We start from the raw sequence: 8,542 nt of genomic DNA, 5'->3' as shown, positions 1-8,542 counted from the left end.
GCACAATATTTGAGGGGCCTGAGCTTTCTTGGTCACATGTTTTAGCTTCTTAGTGAAGCACTTTCAAGGTGCTTGGTAGACCTGTCTGCGTCCTGGACCAGCTGCTGGAGGATTTGTTGTTGTCATCTTGTTTCATACACTTAGGAGTTCTCTTACATTCTTGCTTCCTGAAAGTGGGGCTGGAAGAGAAACCAAGAAACCTGCCCCTGCCAAATTCAAGATGCTGGTTATCAGCTCATTCTACTGTTTATTGCTCATGCAGCTAAACAATTGCTCACATTTGGCAGTGAGCTTGAGTTCATCTGCAGCCTGCAGGACAGAGCTGCTTGCTTGTTTTCCTCAGAAGTTTTCTTCTCCTGTTTAATTGTAAGACTGAGGAGAGATCCATGGTAATGCTTTCTGCTTGCACATTTTGAGACACATTAAAAAGGGAAGGCGTAGTCACTCTTGTGTTGAATAAACCTGAGATCCTGGATGAGCTGTGCAAGGGTTGTGGTCACAAAGTATTGGGTGGAAACAGGTGAAAAGACAGCAGTTTGGAGTTGAGAGAATCCTGTATCTCAGCAAATCATGCCCCACAGCAGTGGCATTGCCTGCTTTTGTGTTTGCTGACATTGAGTGCTGCTGCTTCAGGTGGCTCTGACCAGTGATGATTTGTGCTGGTGACTGAGGCAGAGTGGCAATGAGATCAAAAACCCTCAGAACTGGATGAGACTCTTGCTGTTTACCATCAGCACCAGCCTCACATAAGCAGAGATGAAATTTGGCTGGGATGCTGAGGCTGAAGGTTCTCAAAGCCAAACATAGCAAGTGCAGGGCAGTGCCAGCTCCCAGAAGTGTTACTCTGTCCTACAGAGGAGTGCTGGTGCCACCTAATGAGGTGCCAGTGCCACTTCCCTCTGTGCCCTGGGCTGCCAAGAGGAAGTGTCAGCCTCTGCGTCATTAGTGACAGCTTCATGCTGTTGAACGAGCCTTTGATCCCTTCCTCCTCTGTAAAACTGCATGGTGGGTGGTAAATTAATCCCTGGAGTTCAGCCCAGCATGTATACAGAAAGCACAGTGGAAAAAGCAGGTGATCCTGCAATGATACTAAAAGCCAGGAGCTCGCCTGTGCTCTTGGGTTCAGTTTGTTGTTATTCCTCTGGCTTTGGTGGCAGAAGCATTCATTTACATAGAAGTACATAAGCATGGCCTGTTTCTTTCCTTTGGTCTGTGGAGGGGTTCATACAATAAACACGAATCAAGATGTTGCTGCTTTTCTGGTTAAATGTGCCGTAACTGTGGAGTAAAACAATCTGGTTCAGTCTACTGTGGCTTCAAGGAAAGGTGATATATTGTCAGCTGAGTGGGCTCAGTGCTATGAAATCAGGCATTATTTTGTGCATGCTTCATGATGAAACCAGGAGCAGAGCAGAAGAGAATCCAGACTGTTTGAAAACTAACGAATAACCAAACAGTGAATGTCATTAGTTAAAGGAAAGGACGGAAAGGACCTAAAGCTCATACCAGAATGTTGGTGGACAAATTGCTCTGTTAAAAGGACAGCCATTCCCAGCTTTGCTTATTTTGCTCTCTTATCCTTTTGTCTCTATCCTCTCCACTGGGATGCAAATTTCCAAGCTCAAAAGCTAATGTTATTATGTTGTTTTAGGAAACTTAAAGGGGAGAGAAATTTTGTTTTGCATGTGACCACAAGACAGAAACATTTATGCTTACCATATAAAGGTTGCAAAAGTTGTGATCTGATAGCCAGTTTGGTGTTGGAGCTGAGGGAAACTGATGCTGTGTTAGAGGAAAGACTTTGCCAAGAATACCAGTGACCAGATCAAACCACTGTCTGTGGAGAATGTTGAGTTCAATCCTCCCTAGCAGCAGATAGGATGTGGCACATGACTGCAGCACATGCTGAGGGTGCTTTGAATTGCTTTTTTTTTTACTTTACTTATTTTTTTTTCTTTTTATTAAGGAAAAAAAAAAAAAAAAGAAGGAAAGAAAAAAAAAAAGAGCATAAAACATGCAATTCAGGAAGGCCAAGTATCATGTGTGCATATGGTTGACTGTACTGAGCAGCGAAGGTCTATGCTGAATGATGTTGGGCCTCTCTGGTTCTTTGCAGGTATTTCCTAAATCCTTGAACAGCTTATCTTTGCTTTCCAAAACAGTTTTCCTGGTTTAGCAAATGCATACTCGTCGCAAAGATTGATCTATATACCCTGGTGGATAAATTTAAGTAAAGCTTTCACTTATTCAGTCATAAAAGTTAGGCTGCATATGCTCTCAGAAAGCTTTGTTCAAGGCAGAATAGCTACTCTAAAGACAGTGCCATGCAATAATGACTTCCAGACTGTCCAGAGCTGCATTCCTTCAAGCTCCTCCATCAGTGCAGAAATAAAGGATCTGCAAACCACCTGGGCTGCATCTGTACTGTGTGGGAGGTAGAAACTGTGGTGCACCCTACAGCCCTGCTCCCCTAGCTGTCCAGATGAGCTTGCTGTTGTACTTCTCCCTTGCTGCATGCCTGAGTCTCTTTACAGTGGAGCCAGGAAATGCAGCGTGACAGTGTGCATGCACACACAACAAAATGTGACCTTGTGCAACTAACAGGGGCTGAATCATGCAGGTAGGGTTTCTACAAGCAGAGCAAAAAGCAATTACGAGAGGTTCTGCAAAGGACCAGAAGGGTCTGTGTTCAGGGCAGCTTGCAGATTTAGGATATGAAGCTACCAGAGGGATTTGCTAGTGCCGTTTTGCTTTGCTTTACTGTTGCAAAGGAGATGCTCTTCATCAGCACAAAGCTAATGCATAAAATAAGCAGATCTTACATGCACCAAAAATGGCTTACATCTTCATGATATAGGAGATTGTTTCTCAAAGACAGGACAGACTTTGCTATACAAGAGCTTTGCTATAGTTTGAGAATAATGTTTGTGGGGAGCAACCAGTTAACAAAAAAGCTGAGCCAGATGTCATTAAAATCCCAAAGCTGTTTCTTCTGTGAAACTGGTTTTTGTGGCTCACCAGTGACTCCACAGCATTTGTTGCTTTGCTGGACTTGTAGAGGCCATTCCAGCAGTGACTCAAGCTTACAGGAGGGATAAGGTAGCAGCTTTCATTAGTATGCCTCATGCAGTGGGAGGAAGCAGACAAGCTCTGAGAACAAAAGCCCTTCTTTAGATCTGAAACAGGAGCCTTCTGCTTCAATGTGGAGGTACTCCAAATACATACAACATAAAATTAGGATATGCTGTTTCCTTTTTTTGTCCTATTTGTTACTATATATATAGTGAAAATATGAAATAGAGCCACGAAAAACTGTGTGGAACAGGAGAATATAGGTTTAAATGAGTTCTTAGAGTTGACTCAGTAGTGCAATGGTCTGGGCATCTTTAAATGATGGATTTGAGGATTGCTGTCACAAATCTAACTAGCTGCATAAGTCTGTAGGACATGTGCAGACTTTTAAAGATGTATTTGAAATGTATTTCTGCAGTGGAGGAAAAAAAAAAAAGCCCTTCTTCTGTCCAATTCTTTCTAATTGGTCTCACAGAGTTCACCTTTGCTTTCACAATGTGCTTGAATGGTTAGCTTTGCATTTAGGCCATGGAGACAAGTCTGGCAGGCAAAAGAAGATGAAGACAAGGAATGAAAAATATCCTGTGATCTACAGGAAGAAAATATGCAGAAGAAAAGAGACATAAAGGAATGGAAACAGGAAATGGCAACCAGCTTTCAGGAAGCTGGAGTATAATTCTTCAAACTGTTCTGCTTTTCAAATGCAGAAGATACCTGCACAAATAGTTAGTTATTGGGAGCAGCAGTTCTGAGTGGCCTTGTTATCTTTGGGTGCTATCTCTGTAAAGGATGATAAGCTATGAAGGTTGCTGGTTTAGAATCAAAAAAATGGTTTGAAGAAAGGAGGAGGGATTATGTCTTCTGGATTCTGTGTGTGTGTGTGTGTATCCATGTGATTTTGACCACCTGTTGAATGACCTTACATTGTTGCTTCATTTGTATCAGAGCAGCTCCATGATGGAGAAATCATAGAATATCCTGAGTTGGAAGGTACCCATAAGGATCATCAAGTCCAACTCCTGGCACCGCACAGGTCTGCCCAAAAGTTTAGACCATGTGACTAAGTGCACAGTCCAATTGCTTTTTAAATTCAGACAGGCATAGGAAGGGATATCTCTGAATTGTACTTCTGTATGAGGCCCTGATGTCGGTTGCTCTTCTGGCTCACTTGTTGCATTTAATGCATGGGTTGCATATTATATGCTTACGGCACTGCCTAACAGGGTGAACGGAAAGGTTGGGTAAGCACAGTATATTTCCAGTGTGCTGCTTGGTAACTGTAGTGGCAACTGGTAGCTCTTTGCAATTAATGAAAATCACCAAGCATCAGACTTATCCCCAAAACCAAGGTCCTAGTTAACCTCAAAAGCTGGTTTAAATTAAGATGGAGGCACAGAGAATGGGCAGAAAAGCAATGCACAGGAAATAGGTTTGAAGATGTCCCTGTCGAGCTTTTGCTGTCCCTCCCCTCCCCTCCCCTTCCCTTTCCTTCCAATATGGTATTTTGAGTCTGGTATCTCTCTAAACCATCATTTCCTGGTAGTTACCATTTTTATTCTGCAGAGGATTGTTGCTGGTTTAATGCTGCTTCTCATCTCTCCCAACCTCTTTGTTCTTTAGTCTGTCATATCCATCCCTGCTGCCTTCCCTTTTGAACAAACCACAGCATGGCTCACCTTTTAAGAGAAATCAGGGCAGGTAGGACTGGTGTGCAGGGCTCTTACCCCCTCGCTTGGAGGGCAGTGAGGAAGAAACATGGCCACAGCCAAGTTATTTTTGCAGACAACCCGGTGGTGCCCAGTCCTGTGCCCTGCCACTGGGCTGCAGCCGTGCCTGGGTCATGCTGTGGGACTGCTTTTGGCAGAGGAATGAATAGTGTGGAGTTCCCCTGTGCAAAAAGGCAAATTGTTTCTTTATTTCAGCATGGGAAATGCAAGCCTTGTACTTTTCTTCCCCCACCCCCACCCCTTCCGTTTCTCTGTTTTTATTTAGAGCAGAGGAGAATCCCCAGACCTGATCTTAAAAAAAAAAAAAAAAAAAAAAAAAAAGCACAAGCATTTCTTTCATTTTCACACATATGTTATGATTTGGATATTCCTGTGGTTCTACAATAGCCATTCTTGGATGTGTACAGGCTGAGGAGGCTGAGGAAAGCCAGCAACAACTGGGACTGCTCAGTGTGAGGACTTGCATTCCTAGACCCTCCTCTGGGCTTTGTTTTTCCTTCCCCTGGGTGCTCCAAAGGGGCTGATGCCTGCAGTGATCTGTGGGCTTGTGCAACAGCTGCAAATCATCTCCTAAACCCACCCCCAGCCAACTCCAAGAACAGAGAAATGTGTGCTTTGGTTTTGTTTTGCTTCCCAAAGTGCAGCACAGTTGGCAGGCTGCTGGGTGAGGCACTCAGCCCCACAAAATGTGATGCTTGAGGGCAGCCCCATATATGAGCCTGGCCAGGGCTGGCAATGTTCCTCTGTTGGAAAGGAGGATGTTCCCTGTCACCAGATGCTGACGGTGCTTAAGAATAAGGCAATGTTTATATAGAGACCAGGCATCTTTGGGAATACAGATGAAAAACAAACTTTTTTTTTCCCTTCCTGCTTAAAAGTCCCCTGTTGCTTCACCCTCCCTCGTGACACTCCCACAGCTCCTCTGCCAGCATTTCCCTCAAAACCACAACCCAATGATTGCTGCCGCTGCTCCCCGGGGATGCCCCTGCCGCGGAATCCCGGGGGGCCTCTCTGGTTGCCTGCTGCTTGGGTTTATTGATGTTGCACCGGGGACACCCCACGTGGCTCCAGAGCGGGAGGGAATCAGCCGAGAGTGCATCAGCCCTCGCATCCAAGGCGCTGCAGTGTGTATATATGAGTGCCTATAGAAAAGAGTATTTAGCAGCAGAAACCCTCATTAAGAGCAACGGGGCTTGCATGGCTTACAGCCCCAGGAAGCTATTTGATAACTTACTCTTAATTAGCAGGTCCTTGAAGCCCTTTTGCTGTACCTGGTGATTAGTTTTTTAGCAATAATCCGATGCCATGAAAACAGAGGCCTCTCAATGGCTTGCATGAAAAGGTTCCTGAGTGAGCGGTATGATTCACAGGCCAAAAATAATATGCTGCATTTAAACAATGTTAGCTCTGTGATAAAAACTGACAAAAGCCAGTAAAATTTAAAGGGACCTTGTCAAAGCAGGTCTAAAAATAACTCTAGCCAGCTGTGTTTTGGTGAGTAGGAGCATGTACTCACATGGTGCTGTCCCTCTGCTCTGCCAATTTTTGTTGTTGTTGTTGCTGTTTTCCTGAAACAGGCTAGTGCAAAGCTTGGGAGCTTTGCCATGTGGTCACCCAGTATGTGAACCAGCTCTGTCCCAGGAGAGAGAGGGCCTGGTGCTGACACAGGAGAGGCCGTGCCATTCCACTGTGCTCAGCCCACTGTGCCAGCAGCAGGGATGCCCAAGCAGCTCTCTTCTGCAGCAGACCACAGCCACAGACCTGCAGATGCAGGGAGTGAAGGCAATATTTATTAGGAAGCCTCCTGGTGGGCTCAGCTTTGTAAAACAGCTCCTGGATGTAAGACAGGGCTCATTTTAAAATTGGGCTTCCCTTCAGAGCTAACAAACCACCCTCTCTGCAACACAAACAGATGCAGCTCTGCCAGCTTGCACCTTGTCTGACTTTGTCTTGCTCTTCTTGTGAAATTAATACAGGCTTCATATCTCTAAGTGGCACTGTTCTTTCCCTGTCCTCCTCATGGACACGTGGAGGAAAAACAAACAAACAAACAAAAACATAAGGTGCATGTAAGTGTATGTACATGGTGCAGATGCTGTAAAAAGCAGAGTCAGGCTTCAGTTGGTTTCCCCATCTGAAGCACAAACAGAAGTTGGAGGGCTGGGTATTTTTCAGTGTCATTTACAAACAAATTTTCCCAAGTCCCCGTTCTTCAGTTGGAAGTGGTAAAAAAAGCAACTGCTGGGGAATCCCCACCCCCCAGAAACCTTGGTTAGGGACCTTTACCATGTCCCCAGCAGCAGCAGCTGCCATTTGCTCTTCCCTCTCCCACATGCCCACCCCCTTTCCTGCCACCTTTTCTGCCTTCTTGATGTTTGCATTGGGGAACTCCCAATGGGTAGAAACTGCAAGACTCCAAAGCTCCTTAGACCTTCCCTGCTGGGCAAAGGGAAGACTGTGAGTGCATGCAGCATCTAAACCCCTCAGCTCTGCCTTGGATGAAGGAGGGAGGTGCCCTTCCACGATAATTTCTCAATTGTTTTATCCAAGTGTTATTTCCTGCCGATTCAGAGAAACAACCCCAAATTGCACAGTTCTTGACCATAATAATAATAAAAAAAAAAAAAAAAAAAAAAAAAGAAAAAAAAAGGCCCCAAAACCATGTCCCAGCATGCCTTATGCCTTAGAGCATTTCCACCCCACTCTTCTTTTCTTGTGGTAATAGATCATAACCCTGAAAAGTGAAGGAGAAGTTGTTTGGAAATGGAAACATTAAATCTGTTTGAGAATACTGAAACTGTACAACACCGTCTTTTTGATATTGACAACATTTACTTTTTGGTATTATTTCCAAAATTAATTGTCAGTGAAACCTGGCATCTTGGTGTGGTGGTTTTACTTGGGTGGGTGGCCAAACTTCACTACAACCGCTCTCTCACTCCCCCTTCTGAAAGAGGAACACAGGGAGAAAATACAAAACTGGCTGGATACCCGGGCCCAAAGAGTTGTGGTAAATGGAGTCAAGTCCAGTTGGAGGCCGGTCACTAGTGGTGTTCCCCAGGGCTCGGTGCTGGGGCTGGTCCTCTTTAATATCTTAAAGATCTGGATGAGGGGATTGAGTGCACCTTCAGTAAGTTTGCAGATGACACCAAGCTAGGTGCGTGTGTCGATCTGCTTGAGGGTAGGAAGGCTCTGCAGGAGGATCTGGATAGGCTGCACCGATGGGCTGAGGTCAACTGCATGAAGTTCAACAAGGCCAAGTGCCGGGTCCTGCACCTGGGGCGCAACAACCCCAAGCAGAGCTACAGGCTGGGAGATGAGTGGTTGGAGAGCTGCCAGGCAGAGAAGGACCTGGGAGTGATGGTTGATAGTCGGCTGAATATGAGCCAGCAGAGTGCTCAGGTGGCCAAGAAGGCCAACAGCATCCTGGCTTGCATAAGAAACAGTGTGACCAGCAGGGCTAGGGAAGTGATTGTCCCCCTGTACTTGGCTCTGGTGAGGCCGCACCTCGAGTACTGTGTTCAGTTTTGGGCCCCTCGCTACAAGAAGGACATGGAGGTGCTTGAGCGGGTCCAGAGAAGGGTGACGAAGTTGGTGAGGGGCCTGGAGAACAAGTCCTATGAGGAGCAGCTGAGGGAGCTGGGCTTGTTCAGCCTGGAGAAAAGGAGGCTCAGGGGCGACCTTATTGCTCTCTACAGGTACCTTAAAGGAGGCTGTAGAGAGGTGGGGGTTGGTCTGTTCTC

At 45.6% G+C, this 8,542-nt stretch overlaps 1 long non-coding RNA gene across 1 annotated transcript; it reads right to left on the bottom strand.

Annotated features, from left to right (window-relative positions):
- Window positions 1-227: 227 nt before the first annotated feature.
- LOC311432966 lies at window positions 228-6,162 on the bottom strand. The gene is made up of 4 exons (XR_014690452.1): window positions 6,034-6,162; window positions 5,747-5,941; window positions 4,749-4,960; window positions 228-1,438 (listed from the first exon to the last, which is right to left on the bottom strand). It is a non-coding gene; the product is annotated as an uncharacterized lncRNA (long non-coding RNA).
- Window positions 6,163-8,542: the final 2,380 nt, after the last annotated feature.

The sequence above is a fragment of the Aythya ferina genome (assembly GCF_964211825.1).
Source record: "Aythya ferina genome assembly, chromosome: 2".
Lineage (NCBI taxonomy): Eukaryota > Metazoa > Chordata > Aves > Anseriformes > Anatidae > Aythya > Aythya ferina.
Note: the sequence above shows the minus strand (reverse complement) of the source record. Positions and strands in the feature narration are given on the sequence as shown.